The 27,933-nt window shown below is 37.3% G+C and overlaps 1 long non-coding RNA gene across 3 annotated transcripts in view; it reads left to right on the top strand.

Annotated features, from left to right (window-relative positions):
• The first annotated feature begins 574 nt into the window (after positions 1 to 574).
• The window catches only part of LOC147639843 (uncharacterized), a 44,350-nt gene continuing 16,991 nt past the window's right edge, over positions 575 to 27,933 (top strand). The window contains exons 1-4 of one of the 3 annotated variants that reach the window (XR_015269561.1): positions 575 to 713; positions 851 to 949; positions 1,157 to 1,224; positions 1,339 to 1,637. This is a non-coding gene — a long non-coding RNA (uncharacterized LOC147639843). The other 2 variants (XR_015269560.1, XR_015269559.1) reach the window with 2 other exon arrangements.

Raw genomic sequence — 27,933 nt, 5'->3', positions numbered from 1 at the left:
ATTAGTCAGTCAAGCTATGCAAGTGAGCCAATCCCATAGATAATTTTGGGCTTACTCAACTAAAATGCAAGTTGGATTAGTAAAAACTAGTCCATCTTGGAAATATGTAGGTTAATCAAGCTATGCAATTGAGCCAATCCCATGGATAATTTTGGGGGCTTACTACTAAAATGCAAGTTGGATTTGTAAACACTAGTCCATATTTACTTAAGATGGATACTTTTGGGCTTACTCAACTAAAATGCAAGTTGGATTAGTAAACACTAGTCCATCTTCAGGGCTTCCTCAACAGAAATGCAAGTTGGATTAATAAACACTAGTCCATCTTTACTTATGACTTTGGGAAATTCACTCCAATTGGGACGCTCTCTTTTTCTTTAACCCCATTAATTATTGTGACAAAAACAATAGTAGTAAATGCACTCCCTTTCAATTGGGATGCTCACTTTCACCACTCATATGCCAGTTTTTTATTATAAAAAACAATAATACATACACGCCTCTTTCTTTCTTTTTGTGCTAGCATGGAACCGAACGTCTTTTCTAATTTATATTTTCCATTCAAGAAGAAGTCAAGGAAATGCTGCGAAGTATGCCATGCGAATCTTTCAAGCTTTGAAAAAATCTCCGCACCAAGGTTCATAAAAGCTATTAAGCACTCCATATTCTGATTCTACGGTTTCTCAAAAACTCCGGAATTCCATAATTAGTTGGTAGTCCTACATTCGTCTACATTCATTAATTGATCACCTCTTTCGTTAATTAATCTGGCATATATACGTTGCTTCCTAATCATACGTTAATTTCACCGTTTTCTTCTAATCCCGCATTAACATTTCTGTTGTTTCAGCTGATTACGCAATGAGACTAGCCTTCTCCCTAACGTTCGCCCTCCTTGCGCTGATCCTGCTCTCGCATGGAATGGCGCCTTCGACATTAGCAGCAGCAGGCAAGCTCAGTGGTCTTCTTTTTGTTATTCGAGTACTGCACTCCGTGTGTTATAATTATTGACGTTAATAATAATGTTTAATATAATTGCAGCATTAGCGTCAATTATTTCTTTCAATTCTATCATGCTTGGATAAAGGTTCATTTAGCAAGAGTATTAAGCAACTGCAGCACATTCAATAATGGAGTTTTAATCGATGAAATGCAGCCCGATCTGAGCCCGAGAGCTTCAGAAGCAGAGCAGTCGATGATCAAACAGCAGCTGTGAAAGCCACTGTATGTAGATACTCTCTTATTAAATGGATATATTTGGTAATTTTCGACTCGCGTGGAAATTTACGTGATATTGCATGGCGATTAATTTCTTGCGTGCAAATTTATCGGATGCAGATTAAGCTGCGGCAGGATATTGGCTCGAAGAAGCGTTTGCTAGCATCCCCGAATCACGAAGGATCATCTGGATCATCCGGTCCTAATTGCTGTTGATTCAGAACCCTAATTGCGGATCAACTTGCCTGTGTTCCAACCTTATAAATATTGCGCAGCGACTTTCAATTTAATCGCAAAGTTTGCGAATTACAGTGCCTCTCTTTCCCACAATCCGCAACCATTGGTGCTATTTAGCTTTTCTTCATTGGCCGTGAACTAGGTCTTAATTATTACATCAGCAACCATTTCTATTGACCATTTCCAAGGTCCATTTCTTAACCTTCCATTTCCATTGTGGATAAATTGTGCTATTTAGCCTTTCCTCATCACAACGAGTGGTGGTGAACGAGGTCTTATTACATTAACAATAAGTCTTCCTCTACAAGTGGTGATCATGCTTGCCCCATTTGTGGACCTCTGTCTTGAGGCATGTGTGGACCTTGTCTTTAGATACGTGTGGACTTGTCTTGAGGCACGATACTCAAAGCACTTCAAGAGAGAAGTTGGTTGTCTATGAAACTTATGGACATTACCTACCCCATATGATCATACTTGGTCTTATTAGCATGAAGCCACCATCAAAGACATCCTCATCACTGGATCGGTGCAAGCTAAGGTTGTCTAGTGTTGTTTTAGTAGGCGCTCTTGGATTAGCTTGAAAAATAGCTATTTTTTCACATAGAATGGCCAATCTCTTATGTTAGCCAAGGAATTTCACTCTAAGGTCTTATAATGAAGTAAATTTAGACATAGAAAATATAACCTAATAAAAAATCCAATATTTGTAAAGCCCTATTCGCATGGGTACAAAATTTGTATATGCCATGTCTTGGCTTTGATAGGTGGATTATATACTTCTAAATTGCCTATAACTTTTAAATCTCAACTCATTTAGCCTTCCCACTTTATATATCAAGAACTCACAAAACATAGACCTTAACTTGATTTATTAAGTATTTTTTAAGGTGCTTTTATGTTTTTGTATTATATCACTACAAAAGAATGAGGGTATACATGTGTGATGTAGTTACGCCGCTAGCGAGAGAATATAGTGAGAGAGTGGCATGACTATAGTGATTGAATATTGTAGGAGCACCGCATTACAGTACACGACAATATTTGTGTGTATAGTCGTGTACTAAGATAGAATTCTAGAGGCATACCCAAGAGTAGAATTCCCACAGAGACCCGAGATAAAATGTGTGTTGGTTTGTGGTGGAATATAATATAGGTACCCACCAAGAGAGGCCATTTATCACACTAATGTGCTCATAGTCATGTTAGCACAATGTAGTAACTTTTTTGTTTGGTTGTTCAAAAGAGACCTTGATGCATTCTCCTCAAACTTGGAAATATGACGTAGAAGTCAGTCAAGCTATGCAAGAGTGAGCCAATCCCATGGATAATTTTGAGCTTACTCAACTAAAATGCACTAGTCCATCTATACTTATGACTTGAGGAAATTCACTCCCTCTATTTACATAAACAAATCCAATGTTGTAAGATTCCTCCCTCGAGCTTTTGAGATGTAAAGATATAAGAATCTCTCCTTCAAACTCTTGTAATCATCTCTCCCCTTCAGAATGGATGTAAGGTTTCTCCTCAAGCCCTAAAAGATGTATAAGTTCTCCTCTTAGTCCCCTGTAATCATCCCCTATTTCAGAATGCAAGAAAACATTGTTTTCTTTTGTTTTTGGCTTAGAGAGAGAAAATATTCTAGAGAGAGATAATACAGTTTTGAGATATTTTTGGATATAAAGTTATCCTTTTTATTTAAGATCAATTCTCTTGAAACAAAAGTTTAAAAAGAGTTTTTTAATATGCATTAGAAATTAATTGAATATGTGCATTAGACACCTTAGCCTAAGGGTACCCATTCTTAGAAAATTATGGATTAAGGTCCAAAGAGTGTTCTAAAGGGCCAATAGGGTTAATCCAAGTGTTCTCACATAAAAAGATGAAAAGTTGACTAGTACAGGCATTTAATAGTAAAAAAAAGAATTTATTAATAAAAAAATAGAATTTTGATACCTCATGAGGGTGAGTGGAGTTCATGAAAGAGGCACCTAGAATCTCATCATTACCTTTAATTTTTTAATTAAAAAAATGAGATTTTTCATCTCACCTCTTTCAAACTAGATCAGAAAAGTGGACCTAATTGGTCCAAAACTTGTCCAAATTGGATCAAACCGAAGTTGGAAGCCTCTAGATTCTAGTTGGACTTGGTTGGTGGCCTCCCTTACCTATAAAAATACCCCTATTCCTTTGTATTTTTATCTTAGAGTAATTCTATGCTAGTGTAATTTTTAATTTAGTGTATTTTTCTCTTTCCTCTTGTGAAGCTTTGGTGCTTCACTAAACCTCTTCTTCTCTTGAAGATTACTCCTTTCCCTTGGTGGCCAGGCCTTTTCTTGAGGGCTACACAACTTTTGCAAAGTAAAGAATCAAGCAAACCAAGGGTAAGCCTAAAACAATGATATTTACTCTCTTTTTAATGTTAATCTTCTTCCTTGTAAGATCCCTTTTCCCACCGCGCAACGGATTCGGGGTACTAGCAACGGAAGTAGCACTTCTTGCGCGAGGTAGGGTCCCACACTCGGGGCCTCACCCACGGATATCCGGATAAGAGACTAATCCGTCGGTTGTTCTAAAACTGAACCCGGAAAAACTTCCTTTACCGGAAAGCACGGGTGATTCCACCAGGATAACTTTTTACTCTAACGTAGTCAAGATCATTTTTGATCTAGCTGATCCAATTGCATCTACAAGATACTTGATCAGATCGAGGAAGAAACTTGCACTTGGATCATTGGGATCAACGCTTTTTTTCCCATTCAAGAGGCACAGCCGTTGATTCCTATCCATAGAACAATTACTATCCGGGATTTACTCCATCTATCGTAATAACAGAAATTGAGTCTCAATTTACGGATCCATCAGTCCAGCCTAACCCCATCCAGTCCCATGGGTTAGCCAACCGCCCAACCACTGTAGTGATGGGATCCAATTTGAAATTTGGTTAGGTTTTGTCCCGGGTACCAAGGAAAAGAGTTCCAAGGCCCCCTAGCCGGAAGTTCATGCAAACATAAAACTAGCCACACCACTTACACACCCAATATGAAATTGCCTTTTCCTTAGCATCAGCTAACTTTAAAACAATCCTTTAATGAAACCATAGTACCACTGATCACAATCTTCCAATTTATCCAGTTGATTCATAATTTCCCATCATTCCTTCATCAGAGTATCTATGGCATCATTGGCAACTAGAACGCTCACCACCTGTCCACACAGGGGCCTTTTCAATAGTTCCTAGCCCATAATACTCGGCAATATAATCATTTATAAAAATCAAGATGGACTCTCGTTGAAGATCAGCAAGATCAACCAACAGATCCATATAAAGAGCCATGGACTCATCCATTGAAGACCAGCAAGGTCAATCAACCAGATCCATGCCCGGTTTCACAAAACAACTCTTACTCCTTGTTTCAATATCTTCCTCGACGCACGCGTGGGTATCCTGGGCGACCCAGAGCCCGAGCACCGTATGGTCAGCACCCTCTAGGATCCTTCGCAGGTGACCTAGCGCTTCACTCATAGGCCGCTTCCTTGGTCCCTCATCCACCGTACCGGAAGCTCACCATTTTAATCGAACCGAGGCTGGTCAAGACCTCGGCCGACCTTGCTACGCGAGACATCCTCCATTGACTCTCCGTCAGCAGTTGCAACTTTATCAGTTAGGTCTCTATGACCTTAATCACAAGACGGTCAAAATGCTTTCCCAGCATTCTTGACATAAAACAGCCATTTACAAACAGCATTTACAAACAGTTTACAAATACAATTTCTATATTAACTCTCATTTTGCCACATTATATGTGTACTCATCCAATCACATCATTTTCCATCTCTTCACTTCAGATTCCTTCACATCACATATCATATATTCACATCCATACATCCACATCCACATCCACATCCACATTCACATCCATACATCCACATCTACCTGCTTACCTCCATTTTCACATCCTCATTTATACATCCACATCCCATATCCACATTCATACATACACATCCATATCCACATCCATACATCCACATCCACATCCATACATCCACATGCATACATCCACTATATCACGTCCTCATTCATACATCCACATCCACATACATACATACATCCACATCTACATCCACATTTACATACATCCACATCCACATTCCCATTCACATCTATACATCCACATCTACATCCACATACATACATACATCTATATCCACATTCCCATTCACATCTATACATCCACATCTTCATCCACATACATACATCCACATCTATATCCACATTCACATACATCCACATCTATATCCACATTCACATACATCCACATCCACATTCCCATTCACATCTATACATCCACATCTACATCCACATACATACATACATCTATATCCACATTCCTATTCACATCTATACATCCACATCTACATCCACATACATACATCCACATCTATATCCACATTCACATACATCCACATCTATATCCACATTCACATACATCCACATCCACATTCCCATTCACATCTATACATCCACATCTACATCCACATACATACATACATCTATATCCACATTCCCATTCACATCTATACATCCACATCTACATCCACATACATACATCCACATCTATATCCACATTCACATACATCCACATCCACATTCCCATTCACATCTATACATCCACATACATACATACATCTATATCCACATTCCCATTCACATCTATACATCCACATCTACATCCACATACATACATCCACATCTATATCCACATACATCCACATACATCTATATCCACATCTACATCCACATACATACATACATCTATATCCACATTCCCATTCACATCTATACATCCACATCTACATCCACATACATACATCCACATCTATATCCACATTCACATACATCCACCTCCACATTCCCATTCACATCTATACATCCACATCTACATCCACATACATACATACATCCACATCCACATTCCACATTCACATCTATACAGCCACATCTACATCCACATTCACCTCTATGCATATACATCTTCATGCATACCTCCATTTTCACATTCATACATCCACACTCATCTTCATGCATACATCCATTTTCACATTCATACATCCACACTCATCTTCATGCATACATCCATTTTCACATTCATACATCCACACTCCCATCTCCACATCCACACATCCACATACATACATCTCTTATCGCATCCTATCCCTTCCCATATCTATTTATAGAATATAAGGGAATTCTTATATTTGATATAAAATTTCTTTACGCATCTAATTATGCATAAATTCCATTTAAGGATACTAACACTTTCGAAATAAAAATCAACCTTTTATGCATCTTCCTATGCATAAATTCATTTTAAATGAGAATGACACTTTGAATTAAAATTCAATCTTTTATGCATCTTCCTATGCATAAATTCATTTTAGATGAGAATGACACTTTTGAATTAAAATCAATCTTTTATGCATAAATTCAATTTAGATGAGAATTACACTTTTAGAATAAAAGAATTTCTCTTATGCATCTAATTTATGCATAAAATCTATTTATGATGACAATCACACTTTTAGTATAAAAATATCTTTTATGCATAACTCTATGCATGAAATCCAATTATGATAAAAGTAACATTTTTACAATATAATAATCATCTTTTATGCATACCTCTATGCAAGAATTTCAAATGTGATAAAAGTAACACTTTTACAATAAAATAATCATTTTTTTTCATATCCCTATGCATGAAATTCAATATGCTAAAAGTAACACTTTTGATATAAAAATTTATCCATTATGCATACTTCTATGCATGTAAATAAAAATGATAAAAGTAACACTTTTGATATAAAAACTTATTCTTTATGCATAATATAAAAATTCAATTTCTCCATGATTATAATGAAATTCTTTCAATTAATCTAGGATGATAATTCCTAGAATATGGTAGGAAGTCCTCTTTTTATGCTTTGAATGAAATTATTTTATGCATAATTTTTATAAAAATTTTGCCATAGCTCCGCTGCTATGACTGATAAATCTCAATTTTTCTAAGGGATAAAGCTTATCATTAAGGAAATAATTAAAATGATCTCTAATTGGATCATCAATCCATAATGGATTGAATCATCAATATACATAAAATAAAAGCATAGAAAAAAGCCATTAATTTGGCCTCAAGCATAGCTTAATCTTGGGTTAAGAAAAAGCTTTATGAAAAGCTTAATTTGGATTGAGAATGGGTCATGAGTATGACCATTTCTTGAGTGAGAGAGAGAGATTACATAAAAACCATTGGAATTTAAACATAAATAAAAATTAACTTCAATAACATTTATTAAATTATGTAACTCTTCACTACTATTCACCAATTAACTTCTATAGCATTTAAAAAAACCATACCAATTAAGCTTCTCAAGCTTGAGAGGGGTTGAGAAGAGAGAAACATTGAGAAATTATAGAAAAGATCAATATTCACTAATTACCTTACAAATTGCTTGATTCTTTGTTCACGGTAGAGGCCCCCAACCAATCAATTGGTTAAGTATGTTGATGGAGCCACTAATGGGGATTGAAGAAAGAGGGAAGCTCCAAAAACTAGTGAATTATTAAATGAATTCACAGTTCTTCTTGGCTTAGGTGGAGTAGAGTAACGATGCATAAACACTGTATATTTTTCAACAAAGGGGAGGCTTCTATTTATAGGAAAAATTGAGCTCCTAACCAAACAAACTGATTCTAGAATTTTCTAAATCAGTTTGGTCAATATTTGACCATTTTTAGGTCAGTTAAGCTAACTTTTTGGAACTAGACTTGAATGAGGAGAGAGGAGAGATGAAATATCTCAATTTTTATGAGTTTAAAACTCATTCAAGCATGTGAAATATGCACCTCCTTTAAAGAACTCCCCTTCCTTACATATGTGTCATAATAGAATCATTTTAATATTGCTCATAATTGTTTACTAATAAACCTTGTACATTTTCAACTCTTCATCTTATGTGAGCATTTACTCATTTTTGGATACCCAAAATATCTCATATTTTTAATATTGTTCATAGTTTTTTTTACTAATAAACCTTGTACATTTTCAACTCTTCATCTTATGTGAAATATGCACCTCCTTTAAAGAACTCCCCTTCCTTACATATGTGTCATAATGAAATCATTTTAATATTGCTCATAATTTTTTACTAATAAACCTTGTACATTTTCAACTCTTCATCTTATGTGAGCATTTACTCATTTTTGGATACCCAAAATATCTCATATTTTTAATATTGCTCATAGTTTTTTACTAATAAATCTTGTACATTTTCAACTCTTCATCTTATGTGAGCATTTACTCATTTTTGGGTATCTTCTTTTACAAATTGGATTTATCTCCTCCCTACACATGGATTGATGCTATTGGCCCATAGGAACCTTAATTGGACCATAATCCAAAAATTTCTGAAAATCTAGACCCTTAGACTAAGGTTCTTTATACCCATTTCCAATAAATTCTAATTGCACATTTGAAAGTTCTTTTTGAATTTCAGTTTCAGGGGAACTTATTTTAATAAGATGAGATAATAATCTATCCAAAAATATTAAAAATCTGAATATTCTCTCTCTAAAATATTTTCTCTCTCTAGGTTAAAACAGTTAGAAACAAGGTCTTTATATTTCTGAAGAGGGATTGATTACAGGGGAAGATACTAGACATCAAAAAGGGGGGTGGGGGAGGAATCTTACATTCTACCCCACTTAAAAAACGCGAGATGTCCTCATCTCGCAAACTGGGATAATTTCGCAAGATGCACGAATTATGAGACTTAGAGAAAAATTTAAATCAGGATTAACCACCAAGAAAAAGTCTCAAAGAGAGCAAGATTCAAGATAAGAATAAGATTTAAACTTTATTCATTCTCGGAACTTATACAGTAAAGATAGAAGAACTCTTTACACTTCCATAAGCCCGTCCATCATATGATCACAAAAGCAGCACTCACAAGCTGCGCATGTATAAGGTAACTCATCTATGGGAATAATTCTGTTGGTTATTGCCGCACCTATCTCAGTGGTATGAGGTGTTCTAACAAAAGGACCTCTGAGAGGTAAGCCAAAAACGGGGTAAAGGCATATCTTCTCATGAGGAAGAAAACACGCCAGTAAGAAGACTCGCTCAGAAAACCCAAGATGTCTTGATCTCATGACGCAGTAGTATCGGGGACCCAAACCCAAGGCTTCGATAACCATGGCCAAGCGGACATTGTTACGAAAGTGCTGCTGACCCCAGGGTGTTACCCTAGTTATGTCTTGATAGGTCCGCCATTTGGTCTGAGCTACAGAAGTTCCTAGGTGAGGAAAAAGTGAGCGCTCATACTGTTCAATAAAATCTTTCTTCACAGACTCACTTGCGTCTTGAAGGTGAGAAATCATCATGGATAAAACTAATTCCTGTTGCCAAGCCATGAAGGAGATTAAGAAGAAGGGAGATCGATGGAAGTAATATTACTGTGAGCGACAGGTAAAAGTTACGACTTATATAAAGGAAGGAGCTAGCGTAACTTAGAAGCCAACGGTATCTTGTCACTGAAGTTTTACCGTCTTTCCATGATTTGGGTTTGGCACATATTTCTATGAAATACATTAAGAACTTTGAGATGAGGAGGTAAAAGAAGCTTGTAGGCTAAGTCACCTACTTTCATTGAATTCAGATATAAGGCTCACAATATCTGGGGGATAAGTTCTTATACTCCCCAAGAGATAAAGAACTTCTTTTGGGCCGTACTCGAATGAAAACCAAAACCTTGGTATCCAAAGCACCGATTTTCACTTCTGAACTCATTGTTCTGAATCCTTAAAACAGCGTGACTCCTGAGAAGTATTCTAGGGAAAGGGTCTTCCTTTTTTTAAACCGAATCTTTCTTTTATTTTAGAGAGGGAATAATTATAAGATCAAAAAGGGAGATTCTTACTCCTGTATACCTCAAAGGCAGGGGAGGAATCTTACATTCTACCCTTCTTAAAAAAGTGCGAGATGTCCTCATCTCGCCAAGTAGAGGACAACTCTTTTTCTTAAGATCCAATTTATTCTAGGGTTCCTTATATTTTGGTCAACCCAACAGAATACGGGGATAAATATCCCTTATATAGAACTCATCATTAAATAACAATTCATTTCAGATCATATCTTTAACACGATAATGGTCCATCAGATCGAAAATTTTTCTTTCTGAACATTCCTCCACGGGAATTTCAGTCAAGCAAGTTTTCAATTTGTCATCCCTTAACTTGATATACCGAGTCAAGTGTTAACAGTAGCACTTTGACAGCACAATCCACTAATGTCATAGTGATTTGCTGAAATCACTATCATCATTCCAGTTATGAATATCATCACAGGGACTCGTCCCATTCATCCTCATTGAGGTTTCGCTCAGCTTATTACACTTCAACCAATTTTCAGGGATCATCATTTTTCAATCAGAATCCAAATCAATTCATCAATTCTCAAATAGAATTAAAAATCATATCAACCACATTCGAATTCATCATCTGGATAGCATTAAAACTTATAATTTCAAGTCTTAGATTTACTCGTATATACTGTCAGTAAAGAGCTGTAGTTATACTCTCTGTATATACGGATAGTCACGGCCCTTGGAATTATAAGGTAAATACCATCATGTCTAGGTCTCAAGCAAGTCAGGGATTCTATATAATTGCGGTACTTCCATCTGAAGACCCAATTACCAAATTACGAATTTCAGTTTGAATATCAAATTGTATGAATTATATCACACAATTATAACCTTTTTGTGCTTCTTGATAAATTTTTGACATATTTGGTTTCTCAGTTGATCTTTATTAGCCAAATGCTCTGATACCAACTGTAAGATCCCTTTTCCAACCGCGCAATGGATTCGGGGTACTAGCAACGGAAGTAGCACTTCTTGCGCGAGGTAGAGTCCCACACTCGGGGCCTCACCCACGGATATCCGGATAAGAGACTAATCCGTCGGTTGTTCTAAAACTGAACCCGGAAAAACTTCCTTTACCGGAAAGCACGGGTGATTCCACCAGGATAACTTTTTACTCTAACGTAGTCAAGATCATTTTTGATCTAGCTGATCCAATTGCATCTACAAGATACTTGATCAGATCGAGGAAGAAACTTGCACTTGGATCATTGGGATCAACGCTTTTTTCCCCATTCAAGAGGCACAGCCGTTGATTCCTATCCATAGAACAATTACTATCCGGGATTTACTCCATCTATCGTAATAACAGAAATTGAGTCTCAATTTACGGATCCATCAGTCCAGCCTAACCCCATCCAGTCCCATGGGTTAGCCAACCGCCCAACCACTGTAGTGATGGGATCCAATTTGGAATTTGGTTAGGTTTTGTCCCGGGTACCAAGGAAAAGAGTTCCAAGGCCCCCTAGCCGGAAGTTCATGCAAACATAAAACTAGCCACACCACTTACACACCCAATATGAAATTGCCTTTTCCTTAGCATCAGCTAACTTTAAAACAATCCTTTAATGAAACCATAGTACCACTGATCACAATCTTCCAATTTATCCAGTTGATTCATAATTTCCCATCATTCCTTCATCAGAGTATCTATGGCATCATTGGCAACTAGAACGCTCACCACCTGTCCACACAGGGGCCTTTTCAATAGTTCCTAGCCCATAATACTCGGCAATATAATCATTTATAAAAATCAAGATGGACTCTCGTTGAAGATCAGCAAGATCAACCAACAGATCCATATAAAGAGCCATGGACTCATCCATTGAAGACTAGCAAGGTCAATCAACCAGATCCATGCCCGGTTTCACAAAACAACTCTTACTCCTTGTTTCAATATCTTCCTCGACGCACGCGTGGGTATCCTGGGCGACCCAGAGCCCGAGCACCGTATGGTCAGCACCCTCTAGGATCCTTTGCAGGTGACCTAGCGCTTCACTCATAGGCCGCTTCCTTGGTCCCTCATCCACCGTACCGGAAGCTCACCATTTTAATCGAACCGAGGCTGGTCAAGACCTCGGCCGACCTTGCTACGCGAGACGTCCTCCATTGACTCTCCGTCAGCAGTTGCAACTTTATCAGTTAGGTCTCCACGACCTTAATCACAAGACGGTCAAAATGCTTTCCCAGCATTCTTGACATAAAACAGCCATTTACAAACAGCATTTACAAACAGTTTACAAATACAATTTCTATATTAACTCTCATTTTGCCACATTATATGTGTACTCATCCAATCACATCATTTTCCATCTCTTCACTTCAGATTCCTTCACATCACATATCATATATTCACATCCATACATCCACATCCACATCCACATTCACATCCACATTCACATCCATACATCCACATCTACCTGCTTACCTCCATTTTCACATCCTCATTTATACATCCACATCCCATATCCACATTCATACATACACATCCATATCCACATCCATACATCCACATCCACATCCATACATCCACATGCATACATCCACTATATCACGTCCTCATTCATACATCCACATCCACATACATACATACATCCACATTTACATCCACATTTACATACATCCACATCCACATTCCCATTCACATCTATACATCCACATCTATATCCACATACATACATACATCTATATCCACATTCCCATTCACATCTATACATCCACATCTTCATCCACATACATACATCCACATCTATATCCACATTCACATACATCCACATCTATATCCACATTCACATACATCCACATCCACATTCCCATTCACATCTATACATCCACATCTACATCCACATACATACATACATCTATATCCACATTTCCATTCACATCTATACATCCACATCTACATCCACATACATACATCCACATCTATATCCACATTCACATACATCCACATCTATATCCACATTCACATACATCCACATCCACATTCCCATTCACATCTATACATCCACATCTACATCCACATACATACATACATCTATATCCACATTCCCATTCACATCTATACATCCACATCTACATCCACATACATACATCCACATCTATATCCACATTCACATACATCCACATCTATATCCACATTCACATACATCCACATCCACATTCCCATTCACATCTATACATCCACATCTACATCCACATACATACATACATCTATATCCACATTCCCATTCACATCTATACATCCACATCTACATCCACATACATACATCCACATCTATATCCACATACATCCACATACATCTATATCCACATCTACATCCACATACATACATACATCTATATCCACATTCCCATTCACATCTATACATCCACATCTACATCCACATACATACATCCACATCTATATCCACATTCACATACATCCACATCTATATCCACATTCACATACATCCACCTCCACATTCCCATTCACATCTATACATCCACATCTACATCCACATACATACATACATCCACATCCACATTCCACATTCACATCTATACAGCCACATCTACATCCACATTCACCTCTATGCATATACATCTTCATGCATACCTCCATTTTCACATTCATACATCCACACTCATCTTCATGCATACATCCATTTTCACATTCATACATCCACACTCATCTTCATGCATACATCCATTTTCACATTCATACATCCACACTCCCATCTCCACATCCACACATCCACATACATACATCTCTTATCGCATCCTATCCCTTCCCATATCTATTTATAGAATATAAGGGAATTCTTATATTTGATATAAAATTTCTTTACGCATCTAATTATGCATAAATTCCATTTAAGGATACTAACACTTTCGAAATAAAAATCAACCTTTTATGCATCTTCCTATGCATAAATTCATTTTAAATGAGAATGACACTTTGAATTAAAATTCAATCTTTTATGCATCTTCCTATGCATAAATTCATTTTAGATGAGAATGACACTTTTGAATTAAAATCAATCTTCTTATGCATAAATTCAATTTAGATGAGAATTACACTTTTAGAATAAAAGAATTTCTCTTATGCATCTAATTTATGCATAAAATCTATTTATGATGACAATCACACTTTTAGTATAAAAATATCTTTTATGCATAACTCTATGCATGAAATCCAATTATGATAAAAGTAACATTTTTACAATATAATAATCATCTTTTATGCATACCTCTATGCAAGAATTTCAAATGTGATAAAAGTAACACTTTTACAATAAAATAATCATTTTTTTTCATATCCCTATGCATGAAATTCAATATGCTAAAAGTAACACTTTTGATATAAAAATTTATCCATTATGCATACTTCTATGCATGTAAATAAAAATGATAAAAGTAACACTTTTGATATAAAAACTTATTCTTTATGCATAATATAAAAATTCAATTTCTCCATGATTATAATGAAATTCTTTCAATTAATCTAGGATGATAATTCCTAGAATATGGTAGGAAGTCCTCTTTTTATGCTTTGAATGAAATTATTTTATGCATAATTTTTATAAAAATTTTGCCATAGCTCCGCTGCTATGACTGATAAATCTTAATTTTTCTAAGGGATAAAGCTTATCATTAAGGAAATAATTAAAATGATCTCTAATTGGATCATCAATCCATAATGGATTGAATCATCAATATACATAAAATAAAAGCATAGAAAAAAGCCATTAATTTGGCCTCAAGCATAGCTTAATCTTGGGTTAAGGAAAAGCTTTATGAAAAGCTTAATTTGGATTGAGAATGGGTCATGAGTATGACCATTTCTTGAGTGAGAGAGAGAGATTACATAAAAACCATTGGAATTTAAACATAAATGAAAATTAACTTCAATAACATTTATTAAATTATGTAACTCTTCACTACTATTCACCAATTAACTTCTATAGCATTTAAAAAAACCATACCAATTAAGCTTCTCAAGCTTGAGAGGGGTTGAGAAGAGAGAAACATTGAGAAATTATAGAAAAGATCAATATTCACTAATTACCTTACAAATTGCTTGATTCTTTGTTCACGGTAGAGGCCCCCAACCAATCAATTGGTTAAGTATGTTGATGGAGCCACTAATGGGGATTGAAGAAAGAGGGAAGCTCCAAAAACTAGTGAATTATTAAAATTCACAGTTCTTGGCTTAGGTGGAGTAGAGTAACGATACATAAACACTGTATATTTTTCAACAAGGGGGAGGCTTCTATTTATAGGAAAAATTGAGCTCCTAACCAAACAAACTGATTCTAGAATTTTCTAAATCAGTTTGGTCAATATTTGACCATTTTTAGGTCAGTTAAGCTAACTTTTTGGAACTAGACTTGAATGAGGAGAGAGGAGAGATGAAATATCTCAATTTTTATGAGTTTAAAACTCATTCAAGCATGTGAAATATGCACCTCCTTTAAAGAACTCCCCTTCCTTACATATGTGTCATAATGGAATCATTTTAATATTGCTCATAATTTTTTACTAATAAACCTTGTACATTTTCAACTCTTCATCTTATGTGAGCATTTACTCATTTTTGGATACCCAAAATATCTCATATTTTTAATATTGTTCATAGTTTGTTTTACTAATAAACCTTGTACATTTTCAACTCTTCATCTTATGTGAAATATGCACCTCCTTTAAAGAACTCCCCTTCCTTACATATGTGTCATAATGAAATCATTTTAATATTGCTCATAATTTTTTACTAATAAACCTTGTACATTTTCAACTCTTCATCTTATGTGAGCATTTACTCATTTTTGGATACCCAAAATATCTCATATTTTTAATATTGCTCATAGTTTTTTACTAATAAATCTTGTACATTTTCAACTCTTCATCTTATGTGAGCATTTACTCATTTTTGGGTATCTTCTTTTACAAATTGGATTTATCTCCTCCCTACACATGGATTGATGCTATTGGCCCATAGGAACCTTAATTGGACCATAATCCAAAAATTTCTGAAAATCTAGACCCTTAGACTAAGGTCCTTTATACCCATTTCCAATAAATTCTAATTGCACATTTGAAAGTTCTTTTTGAATTTTAGTTTCAGGGGAACTTATTTTAATAAGATGAGATAATTTTCTATCCAAAAATATTAAAAATCTAAATATTCTCTCTCTAGAATATTTTCTCTCTCTAGGTTAAAACAGTTAGAAACAAGGTCTTTATATTTCTGAAGAGGGATTGATTACAGGGGAAGATACTAGACATCAAAAGGGGGGGTGGGGGAGGAATCTTACATTCCTAACCTCCCTCATGCTTGGGAAGCATTTTATTTTATGGGTTTTCTCTTAAAACCATGCTTTTCTTGATTTATGATGAATTAATGTTTATGTTTAAGCTCTAGTTTATGTATAAACTAATTTTTATGTTAAAAGTGTAATTTTGAACATTCTCAATTCATAGAAAATGTGAAAAAGTTATGGTAAAATTTTATCATTAGAAAATGAAGCTTTATTTATAAATTAAATTTTATGCTAAAAGAGGAACTTTGAGTATTATTATTTCATAGAAAATGCGAGGAAACTATGGCAGAAATTATCATTAAAAAATGAATTTTATCTCCCCCCAACATACTCTAGGTTTGGAAAACTCATTTTGAACCTCTTTCTTCCTCTTCTAAGCTCTCCATTGCTGCAAAAACTCCATACCTCTTAAGCTCCCTCTCCCTCTTTCTTCCTTTTCTAAGCTCTCCATACCTCTTAAGCTCTCTCTCCCTCTTTCTTCCTTTTATAAGCTCTCCATTGCTGCACAAACTCCATCCCTCTCAAGCTCTCCCTCCTTTTCAAGCTCCCTCCCTCTCAAGCTCCCTCCCTCTCCATTGCTGCAGAAACTCTATCCCTCTTTAGTCTATTCTAGGCCAACGACCAAGGTTTCCTTCAAATTGTCAGTGTAATATAAACACAGCTTTAACAACATGCTAATATTGGATTTTTTGTTTCAAATTTTCTTATGATTCTCCATTTTCTTATGTCTCTATTTGCATATATTTTCCCCTCTAATTATGTTGAGGAATAACCACTCCAAAGGCTTACTGGAGTTTTCTATGCTATGCATGCATCCATTGCAGAGGCAATGTTTGTATCTCAAAGCCCAAGTGAGCTTATACAGAATAATATCTTTTTCTTTTCTCACTCATATTTTGTAGATAAAAAACTAGGTTTATTTGGCAAGCTAGTAGAGATCCCCCAACCCCCCTCTTAACAATCCCGGATGGCCCAAACCTGATGCTTGGACCATCTTATGCTTAAAGTTTAAGATGGTAAGTGATATCAAGACATCACTCACGTTTGCAAAGGCATCTAGTTCAGTAGGGCTAAATTAATTTTGTCCTTTACGTGTTTTTGTGCACATGTTTGTGTGCATTGGTGTTGATGTGGGAAGAGGGCTGGACTCTGGTGATCCTGTTGGGCTTGTCGTCCTAGAATCCCAGGGGTCACTCTCTTCCATGGTATCACCAGTATGTGGTTGTTGGGTGCCTTGCATTGTGTTTTGTGAAGGCATGGTAACACGTGCGGTGTTTTTGGTGCGTGCCATACCATGTACGACTATGCCTATTGTGCTAACGTGGTGATGTGCTGGTGTCCTTACGTGGGTGCCTACGTAGATCTTGAGCTCAAGCTCTCTAAAAAAGTGAAATGAAAATGAAGTGAGGGAAGGAACTATTAATAGTTTTTTTAAAGGGCAAAAAAAAAACTAAACTTAGTTTCTTAGCCTTATTACATCTAGATTTGTGCTGGTGCATGCACACAACCCAATGCCTCCCTTGTCTCCTCATTTGTGCATGCCAAGCACCATGCCTATGGGGAGCATTGGTATGCAAACCATTCAAGCCGAGCATGACTTTTTGCAACCTTGTGTGCCTCTTGCGCAAGTTTTGATTGTTGGGCCAGCTCCCTAACCAATACCCTTCCAAAGGTTGTGCGATAAAACTAATTGAACATCTCTTGTAGATAGTTTGTACGTGTTCCTCCTGTGCACAAGCTCCACTTCCATGTCTTGTATTTTTGAAATAAACCCCTCTTGCTTTATAATGTGATTTCTCCATCCCTTGGGTACTCCACATGTCGAGCGATCCATACTTGTTCATGAAATATGCACCATGCGCATAAACTATGTGTTGTACACATGACAATAGAATTTAATTAGAAAAAGTCTAGGTTAAAACACCAGTTTAATTTTTTATTATACAACTTACCATATAGTGTGTTACTTTACTCTCTCCCCAAGCACCTATCACACTTTTGGTGGTGAATGATGCTCGTTCTTGGGCAGTTGTGCTACTTTGATTCATAATGCGAACCATGTTATTGAAATTTATCCAAAGCTATTTGCACATATTTACAAGAGCTGGCATTGGACAATCTACATTTGTGGTGATTGCACATAGGTCTCTCCAGAGTCCCCAAGTCTTCTTTGAATTCTCTATGTTTGTTAGCTTCGCCAAAAATCTCCTTGCCTTTGCTCCAGTCATGGAGAAACCTCGTATGACATACCAGAGGCCTGCTTATTCACTTCAGTTTTCACGTTTCTGCCATGGCAGCCCAGAGAATTCAAAAGATGCTCTAATTTACCAAGGGCTGCAACTTTTCTCTCTTGTGTAGGCATTGTGAATGCATAATCGATATGGCACTTAAGCAATCAATCGAAGATTCTCATGAATGCATGAAGTGTGTAAAAGTGAATATTCTTTAGTGGAAAATTAATGATGGGGCTCTAATTTGAATTCCTGTATGGTTCTCATAGCATATTAGGAAACATGACACCTTCCACCCATCTTGCATTTGGTTATTTCTCATCTTCGTCAGTTGACTCGGTTGGATCTACTCCAACTTCTTGTTGCTTCTTCCCTTTCTTGGGACCTTTTGGGGCATCCTTCCCAATAGAACCAACCTTTTGCATACCTTTTCCATTTGTCTTTTTCTGCCTAGGAATATCAATCTCAGCATTGCAGTATGGACAAGGCCATCTTGATGTCGCGCTTTGAGCACACCCATCATGCATTTAATTGTCTTCAAATATCCCCCAAGATGCCAATCCACCTTGAACTTTCCTATGTTTTCTGCTTCTAAAATTTGACCATCAATTTGCTTTTTGATTACATCTGTTATTCAAGGAGTTCTTTCAAACATCCATGTTAATACCTGATGTGTCTCCTTCGGTACCTAGAATGCACCAAGCCACCAGACTTCTTTCTCAGATTGCACACTAAAACTTGGTTTGGTAGTCTTTTCCCATGCACATATCATGGCCTCAATCATGAGCGTAATGCTCATACGTTCCAACTTCCGACCTTTCACAATTTGGCACTCATCTAGCTTGAGCACAAATGAAAGTGTGCTCCCCACACAACTGCAAATAAACGGTAATTTACAATATTCAAAACAAAATAATCGTCTTCATTTTGTACTGAAAAACATGAATAGAAGCAATTGCAAGTTCTCACCTTCTGGTGAAAGACCATAGAACTTCATCATAGCTTGTTTTAGTCTCTTAATATGAAAAAAGATGTTACTGTTGTAAACATTATAGTAAAATTCTGTACTTATTGTCTTGCTTTTCTTTCTGCTACTCCACCCTGTGTCTAATGTTAGTGTGCCCTCAACGTGATAAAACTGTCCTATAGCTCACTGCACATCATCATTATTGATACGCTTGACATTGTGAATCACCTTGAGTGTAGGAAATAAAGTGCCAGTGATCCCTTGTCTTAGAAATGCACCTTTTACAACCTGATGGATTGCTTGGTATCCTTTCATGTTGATTCTAGCCACATCACAAGCATGTTGAATTGATAAAGAATCGATGGAGGTGGTAATCTCGCTCACCACATTGCTGACAACAGCTTGGCGTATTTTAGGATAATGAGGGTCGGTAATAATTGAGAGATTATCCTTGGTATTCAGAATGGCTTTGACCAAATCCTTCCATCCCTCTTCATTAGAACCACACACCTCTTGCAAAAATTCATGGCAAGCAGAACACAAATCATGACTATTTTGTTTAAATCACTGAGTGCATAATGAAAGTTTATATTACTTACTTTGTTCTATGGTAGGAGATTGTGGAGTAGTATTTACTTTTGTCCATCCTATGCATCATTCGGATAGCTAAGCACAGAGAGATCCTAAGAGAGAGAGAGAGAGCGAGAGAGAGAGAGAGAGAGAGTGAGGGAGAGAGAGAGAGAGAGAGAGAGAGAGAGAGAGAGAGAGAGAGAGAGAGAGAGAGAGAGACTGTTAAAACTTTGTTGTTGGAGGTTTAACACGAATCCATTTTTCTGAGTAGAAAATGATATTTTTGATATACAAATATACTAACATGGAGTTTTTCATCAATAAATTACATTTATGAGAAAAATTTTAAAAAAATTAGGGTCCCCACAATTTTGGGATCTCATGGATGTAGTGGTTCTGACAGTTAGTTATGTTTATGGGGTTGTGGGGACCTGATAGTTAGTTTATGGATGTACTGGCTTCTGACAGGCTTCTGATGTGACCCTTGAATTACAAGCTTTTTTGAGGGAAAAAAGTATTTTCGTCATACATATTGGTTGGGTGGTGTTTTTTCCACCTCTAAATATAAAAAAATTAAAAATTAAAAAATTTCACTTTTTGGGACCTACCTAAATACGAGAATGTTTTGCTGATGTGGAAGGGAGATATGGTGGGAGTTAATGAGGAAGGAGATTTCAAACTGACAAGAAAGATTCAATTTGTAGAGAGTGAAGATAAAAATTCAAAAAGTAAGAAAGAGTATGAGAAAAGTCAAAAAGTAAGAGAGAGAGTATCAGAATATTCCCTTTAAAAAGTGAAACAAGGAGGGTATGGCTGATATAGCAAGGTAAAAAAATAGGTGTTATCATAGCCTTTGTCTCCCTTAAGCCCAGCTTTTTTAATCCCTTAAAATTAGGAATCCTTAGACCCTTTTTGGGTCCAAAAAATTCGCAATGTTTTATTTTGAAAAATTTGAGATAAGAATGTGAAAATATTCATAGGAATGCATCGAGAAAACATGGATAAATTTTTAATCACAAAGACGAATCACGAACATATTAACTTTTGGAATTATGAAGTATACGTCTAAAATCTCGAGGAATAGAATCTTAAGTACACTCTGAATGGGAAAAGGGATTTCCCAAAAAAAGACCAGAAACACGCTTAGTTGGATAATTGTAAATACTTGTCACTAACTTACTCCTAGATTCCATGGGGAAGGAATCTCGAAATTATTGAAAGGATCGAGGATCCAAAAGTGAACGAAAATTTAGACTAAATTGAATTGAGTTAAGAAAAAGTTACCTTTAACTGAGCCAAGTAATGGCCGAGACTTAGAAGTTCTGTCAGTGTGAAAAGTAGAGTAACTGTACTCTTAACCGGGTTGATGTGGAACAAAGATTATGATAACTAGATCAAGGAAAGTTGATAATAAAAATTGATTCGCTCAAAGCGAAAAGAGACCACCTTGTTTGTGAAATTGGATTGAGGTGAGGAACGATGTGGGGTGATGTGTGGGGTGATGTGTGGAATGATGTGGGGTGATGTGTGGAATGATGTGGAGTGATGAGAAGTGATGTGTGGCATGTGCGGATTGATATGGATTGATGTGGAGCAATGTGTGAGATGTGTGGATTGATGTGGAGCAATGTGTGGGATGTGTGGATTGATGTGGCCTGATGTGGAAGGATGTGGATTGATGTAGATTGATGTGGGTTGATGAGTATTGATGTGTGGAATGATGTGTGGAGTGATGTGGATTGACATGGATGTTGTGTGGATTGATGTGGATTGATGTGAATAAATGTGAAAATGATGTGAATGAATGTGGAAATTTTATGATGTAGGATGATGTAAATGAATGCGAAAATAATGCAAGATGATATAAATGAATGCGAAAATAATGCAAGATGATGTAAATGAATGCGAAAATAATAGGATGATGTGAATGAATGTGGAATGATGTGGGATGATGTGAATGGATGTGAATTGATGTGGGATGATGTGAATATATGTGGGATGATGGGAATGGATGTAAATTGATGTGAATATATGTGGGATGATGGGAATGGATGTAAATTGATGTAGAAAAATATGGGATAATGATAAATGACGTGGAATGATGTGAAATGATGAGGAATGATGTGGAATGTTGTGAAAAGATGGAATTTTGTTTGGAAACTATATTTGTATGTGAAACTTGTTTTTAAACATTGTTTTACATCAAGAATGCTGGGGGAAGCATTTTGACTATCTTATGGAACGAGGGCATGGGGACCTAAGTGAAAATGTTACAACGGCTAATGAAGAGTCAAAGAAGGATGTCTTGCATGGCAAGATCTCGGCGGCTGAGGTCTTGACCAACCTCGGTTCGGTTAAAATGGTGAGCTTTCGGTACGGTGGTGGATGAGGGGCCAAGGAAGCGGCATATGAGTGAAGCACTAGGTCACGTGAAAGGGTGCTGACCATACGGTGCTCGGGCTCTGGGTCGCCCAAGATACCCACACGTGCGACGAGGAAGAAAATGAGTTGTGGAGTTGTTTTCTGAACACGGGCATGGATCTGGTTGATTGGCCTTGCTGGTCTTCAATGAATGAGTTCATGGCTCTTTTTAAATGGATCTTGTTGGTTGATCTAGTCGATCTTCAACGGAGAGTCCATATGGATTTTATGGGATTATACTCGTGGTACTATGGGCTAGGAACTATTGAAAAGGCCCCTGAGTGAAGTACTAGGTGAGCAGGCTAGAGGAACTGACCAGGTGGTGAGCATTCTGGTTGCTGATGATGCCATAGGGATGCCGAGGAAGGAATGATTGGAAAGTGGAAAAGTTGGAATTGGATCCTGGAATTAGAATACCGAGGATTATGATGAAAATACTATGGTCTTATTGCAATGCTATTTTGGAAATAGTTGAGTTTAAGAAAAGGCAATTTCATATCGGGTGCGTAAGTGCGGGTGCGTAAGTGGTGTGTCTATTTAATTTTGCATGAGAGCCGGCTAGGGGGCCTGGGAACTCTTTTTCTTGGTACCCGGGACAAAACATAACCAAATTTTTATAATGGATTCTATCAATCCAGTCTAACCCATGGGATTGGATGGGGTTAGACTGGATCGATGGATTCCTATAATAAAATTCAATTCTGCTCAAGTAACAATAGTTGAAGTAAGTCATAGGATAATTCTTCTTCTATGAAAAAGAATCAACAGATGTATCTCTTTTGATGGGGAAAAAAGTGTTGGTCTCTATGAACCAAGTGCAAGTTCCTCCTTTGATTCGGCCATGTGACCTAAGGGTTTGGTCGGAATACAAAGGATAGTTAAGCCTTGACTACATTATTTCTTGGAGGAATCGCCTATGCTTTCTGTGATTGAAAGTTAGTTCTTGAAACTGAAAAATGTTTTTTTAGTAAAACACTCTTTAGTACTTTCTAAAGCGTATAAAAATTACTTACAAATGTACTTTTGAGTACTTCTAGAAGTACTTTTCAGTGTTTTCAAAAGTACTATTGAAAGTGTATTTAGTACTTTAAAAAGTGCAAAAATTTTATCATTACTTTTTAGTACTTTGAAGATAACTTTTTATGAAAGTATATGCAAAAGTTTTATCAGTACTTTAAAATTTCTATTCAATGGTTTTAAAAGTACTTTTGAGTACATTCAAAAGTACTTTTAGGAAAGTATGTGCAAAAGTTTTATAAGTAATTTAAAAGCTCTTGGTACTTTAAAAAATACTATTTAGTAAAGAACTTACATAAGTTTTTCATTACTTTTAAAAGAGCACATTAGGTAGCCTTTGGACATCTTTTGGGACTTGTAAAGGATTCCTAATTTTTAGGGATTAAGGCTAATTTTGAGCATTCTTAAGGAGACAAGGGCAATAAAGAGGCCCACTTGGAGCCTATAGTTTACTTTTTCTAGCCTATAATTCCCAATCAAAAGCTTAGGATCTAAAGTAGTCATTTTATCTCTCTTGTAGCAAAAAAGCACTTTCCACATAACCAAGCTCGTAAATGGGGGGGGGGATAGTGAATTTGATTTTCATTAAGCAAGTTTTACTTATTCCAGACCCTTATATATATCAAAAAATGAATTTTGAACCTTCATTTCCTCCAAAAACCTCCTCTATCTCCTTAAATGTGACATCTTTTTCTCCCTCATTTATTGCCTCCACTTCCCCACCAAATCACCCTCATTTAATGCCTTCAAATTAGCCTATCACTTTCCACATCATCATTTTCGCAACTAGGTGGGGGCCAAAAATAACGATTTTTTTAATCTTTTTTGAATTATCCTACTTTAAAAAGTGTATATATATATATATATATGTAGTTCGTTTTTTAAACTCAATTTCCACTTAAAACCATCTCTACCCTACCTTCTTTCCTCTCCAAATCAGTCTTCCCTCTCTCTCCCCCCTTTCCCTCTCTCTCTCTCTCTCTCTCTCTCTCTCTCTCTCTCTCTCTCTCTCTCTCTACTGTGAGCTTATGGCCTACATACTCACTTTCCCTCTCTCTCTCTCTCTCTCTCTCTCTCTCTCTCTCTCTCTCTCTCTCTCTCTCTCTCTATTGTGCTTTCATGCCATTGTCACTCTTTCTCTGCTGTGCTTTCATGGCTTAACATCAACATATAGCTGTTAATCCAACATTACTTAGCTTATTAATTCTTTTCTCCACTTGGAGCTCATCTGGTTGTGCGACTTGTCACCTAAGGAGAATCATGGCCTTGTGAGAAATCACAAATGCAAATGTGCCATCGCTGACACGAGGTGGATTTGCATGTTCGAGTGTTAGAAGAGTATGCATCTTTGGGCAAGGGTCATCTCGCAGAATAAGAGAAGATTGCACAGAGACAAGGTGGTCACACAAATGTGGATTTGTGGTTTGATGGAAATCTATACCCAACGGACCCTTCTGCGTGATACCCACAAACTTTCAGAGACTTACCCTCATTTATTCAGTGTGTGGGAGATGGTAACAATGGGATGCTTGGGTATTGCAAGAGATTATCAACAAGTGGCAGGAGTATTCTACTTGTCCTCACAATTTCATGCTCTTAAGGTACGTTAGGTGTTTTACACCAAGCCCTACTTGAGTCTCACACCAAGGTTAAGGAGCTCGAAGATGAAAATCGAGACGGTGCAACATGCATTGAAAATCTAATGCAAACCATCAACCACATGAAGAGAACCCTTGTTGGAGCTAGGGAGCATAAGAGGCCACTCAACCACATTAAAACACTTGATGTGGGAGGGGGTTCTTGTAAGCAAAGAGTTCATGTAGTGTGGTATGGCTCTTAACCATTCCACTTGGATTGTGCGACTTGTCACCTAAGGACAATCATACCCTTGCGCAAAATCACGAATGGGAATGTGCCATCGCAATGATGCAAGGTGGATTTGCATGTTTGAGTGTTGGAAGAGTATGCATCTTTGGGCAAGGGTCATCTCATAGAACAAGAGAAGATTCCATAGAGACAAGGTGGTCACACAAATGTGGATCTGTGGGTTGATGGAAACCTATACCGAGCTGACCCTTCTGCGTGATACCCACCAACTTTCAAAGACTTACCCTCATTTATTTAGTATGTGGGAGATGGTAACAATGGGATGCTCGGTTATTGCAAGATATTATAAACAAGTGATGCTGGCAAAGTATTCTACTTGTCCTCACAATTTCATGGTCTTAAAGGTACGTTAGGCGGTTTGCACTAGGCGGTTTACACAAAGCCCTACTTCAGTCTCACGCCAAGGTTAAGGACATCGAGGATGAAAATCGAAAGGATGTAGCATGCATTGAAAATCTAAGGCAAACCATTGACCACATGAAGAGCACCTTTGTTGGATCTAGGGAGCATAAGAGGCCACTCAACCACATTGAAACACTTGTTGTGGGAGGGGGTTCTTGTAAGCAAAGAGTTCATGCTGCGTTGTATGGATCTTAACCATTCCACTTGGAGCTCATCCGATTGTGCGACTTGTCACCTAAGGAGAATCATGGCCTTGTGTGAAATCACAAATGTGAATGTGGCATCACCGGCGCAAGGTGGATTTGCATGTTTGAGTGTTGGAAGAGTATGCATCTTTGGGCAAGGGTCATCTCATAGAACAAGAGAAGATTGGACATGGACAAGGTGGTCACACAAATGTGGATCTGTGGGTTGATGGAAATCTATACCCAACGAACCCTTCTGTGCGATACCCACTCACTTTCAAAGACTTGCGCTCATTTATTCAATACATGGGAGATGGTAACACTAGGATGCTCGGGTATTGCAAGAGATTATCAACAAGTGATGTTGTCACTTGTCCTAACAATTTCATGCTCTTAAAGATACGTTAGGTGGTTTGCACCAAGACTTACTTCAATCTCACGCCAAGGTTAAGGAGCTCGAGGATGCAAATCTCATGCAAATTGAGAGGGTGCAGCATGCATTGAAAAGCTAAGGCAGACCATCGACCACATGAAGAGCACTCCTGTTAGAGCTAGGGACTGTAAGAGGCCACTCAACCATATTGAAACACTTTCTATGGGAGGGGTTCTTGTAAGCGAAGACTTCACGTAAAGCGGTATGGCTCTTAAAACCATTCCACTCGTAATGTCGATGCATTGTGAGTGCACTTCCAAGTTCAAAATGTCAGTGCTTTCTTTTTTATTTGTAGGGTATTCCTCCAAGATGTTACATGTGCTAATAAGTTTGGGGATTGTAATGAGCTCGTGTGCTTGATCACAACGAGGAAACATGTTATTAAAATGATCAAGGATCCTCGTGTTGCAAGAAGATACGTTTGGTGGTGGCCAATGATATCATGTGTACGGTAACCCAAACTATTAGCAGTGCTGAAGTTGTTAATGCATGTGTGATGTGAAAAGATGCAGGGGGGAGAAGAGAGCTTGAGCTCTTGCAAGCACACACACACTCACAAAACCCTAAAAGAGAACACACAAGGTGAGAGGCTGAAAATCTTCTTCTTCTTTTCACAACACTCAACACACCACATACAAAGATAAGAGTACACACCATATGAAAAGGTACTCAACCAAATACATACTAGGGTTCTCTATAGTGTGAACCCAACTAAATGAGATGGCGCTAAAACTATGCCAGTCTCTAGAATGGCTGTCACACAGCCTCTCATCCCACTGGCTGCATATCACCCATGATCTCACCAACCATGCCAGTGGTGTAAGTGTGGGGCCTCTCCACCAGGCGGGTTATCAGTGTCCACCGCCTCACTAGATGAGCTCGATATCTCAATACTCCCCCTCAAGCTCAACTCCATCTCATGTACACTAAGCGAAGCCCTGAATCTGCATAGCTTCTCTGTACCCAATGTTTTGGTGTAGATGTCAGCGACCTGATCCTAAGTGCTGACATAAACAAGGTCAACGTCTCCTGCCAAAACCTTCTCTCTGACAAAATGGTAGTGGACCTCTATATGCTTCGTGCGAGC

This window comes from Cibotium barometz, chromosome 3 (genome assembly GCF_041138505.1).
Source record: "Cibotium barometz isolate CiBa-2024 chromosome 3, ASM4113850v1, whole genome shotgun sequence".
Classification (NCBI taxonomy): Eukaryota; Viridiplantae; Streptophyta; class Polypodiopsida; order Cyatheales; family Cibotiaceae; genus Cibotium; species Cibotium barometz.
Note: the sequence above shows the minus strand (reverse complement) of the source record. Positions and strands in the feature narration are given on the sequence as shown.